Raw genomic sequence first — 1991 nt, 5'->3', positions numbered from 1 at the left:
CTTTAAAAAAAAATAGCTATTATTATAGAAAATAAGTTAGAGACACCTGGGTTGCTCAGTGGTTAAACCTCTGGCTTCAGCTCAGGTCAGGATCCCCAGGTCCAGGAATAGAGCCCTTTGTCATGCTTCCCCGCTCAGCAGGGTATCAGCCCCTCCCCCCAGGTACTCTCTTACTCTTTCTCAAACAAATAAGTAAAATATTTTTAAAAATATATAGCTTTGCGCAGTGGCAGTATCGTAGCCAATGAGGTTTATCCGAGGCAATTATTGCTAATTTAAAATATAAAAAGACATAAAGTGGGGCATCAATAACTTAAAACATGTGGAGGTAGAAGGGAAAGTCTAGAGTTTTACATGCAATTGAAGTTGTTTATCAGTTTAGAGTAGACCATTATAACTATAAGAAGTTCTATATAAGTCATATGGTAGTGAAATACCTATAGGAGATACAAAAAAGGAGGGAGGGGGAAGAGATCAAAATATGTCCTAGAAAAATTGAATGTTTTACAAGGTAATAAAGAGAGGACAAAAGGGACAAAAAAACTAGAAGGCAGACACAAAACTGCAATAATAAGTTCTTCCCTATTAATAATTGCTTAAACATAAATAGATTAAATTTTCTAATAAAAAATATAGAGTAGGGGCACCTGGGTGGCTCAGTGGGTTAAAGCCTCTGCCTTAGGCTCAGGGCTCAGGTCATGATCCCAGGTCCTGGGATCAAGCCCAGCATTGGGCTCTCTGCTCAGCAGGGAGCCTGCTTCCCCCACCTCTCTCTGCCTGCCTCTCTGCCTACTTGTGATCTCTGTCTGTCAAATGAATGAATAAAATCTTAAAAAAATATATAGAGAGAGTAGATGAATGGGTTTAAAAAAACAAAACTCAAGTATATGCTGCCTACAAAAGACTCAACTTTAGCTTTAAGGATGACATGGACTAAAATTGAATGGATAGAAAAAATCCTGTATGTAAACAGTAACCAAAAGACAATAAAGGTAGTGTATTTACCTCAAACAAAATAGACTGAGTGAAAACTGTCACTGACAAAAAGAAAATCATTATATAATGACAAAGCAGTCAGTTCATCAGGAAGATATAAAATTGTTAATAAATATGCACCCAACATCAGAAAACTTAAATATGTAAAGCAAATATTGATGGATATGAAGGGAGAAATAGACAGAAATACAATAGTACTAGGAGACTTCAATACCCCACATTCAACAATGGATCCAAAGAGAAAATCAGTAAGGAAACAGCACACTTGAACAACCTATTATCAAATAGACCCAAGACACATATATAGAACATAACAACCACCAATAGCAGAATACACATTCTTCTCAAGTACATATGAAACATTCTTTAGGATAGATCAACTTAGGTCACAAAACAACTGTTAACAAACTTGAGAAGATTGATTTTATACCAAGTAACTTTTCCAACCACAGTGCAATCAACTAGAGGTCAATAACACAAGAACAACTAGAAAATTTACAGATACATGACAACACACTCTTTAAAAAAAAATTGATAGATCAAAGAAGAAATCAAAAAGAAAATTTAAAAAATATCTTGAGGAAAATGAAAATGGTAACACAACATACAACATACCAAAATTTATGGAATGCAGAAAAATCCTTCTAAGAGAGAAATTTATAGTGATAAACACCTACATGAAAAAAGAAATATTTCAAATAAAAACTTTGCACTTTAAGGAACTAGAAATAAGAACAAACAATTGTTTTGTTTATTCAGCCCAAATTGACCAAAAGGAAGGATAATAAGTATTAGAGCATAAATAAATGAAATAGAAAAACAGTAGGAAAAAATCAAAACTAAGGGTTAGTTTTTGAAAAGGTAAACAAAATTGAAAAATCTTTAGCTAGAAAGTTCTAAAAAAAGGAGAGAAGACTCAAAATCATAAGTGAAAGGAAATATTTACAAGTGATACCACAGAAATGCAAAGGCTTATAAGAGACTTCTGTAAACAA

The 1991-nt window shown here is 33.6% G+C and overlaps 1 pseudogene; it reads left to right on the top strand.

Moving 5' to 3' along the window:
- Positions 1-215: 215 nt before the first annotated feature.
- Positions 216-345, top strand: LOC125110115 (uncharacterized; annotated as a pseudogene).
- The last annotated feature ends 1646 nt before the right edge of the window (positions 346-1991 follow it).

This window comes from Lutra lutra, chromosome 9, assembly GCF_902655055.1.
Source record: "Lutra lutra chromosome 9, mLutLut1.2, whole genome shotgun sequence".
In the NCBI taxonomy this organism is placed as follows: domain Eukaryota; kingdom Metazoa; phylum Chordata; class Mammalia; order Carnivora; family Mustelidae; genus Lutra; species Lutra lutra.
The sequence above is the reverse complement of the archived record's forward strand: the minus strand, read 5'-3'. Positions and strand labels throughout refer to the sequence as shown.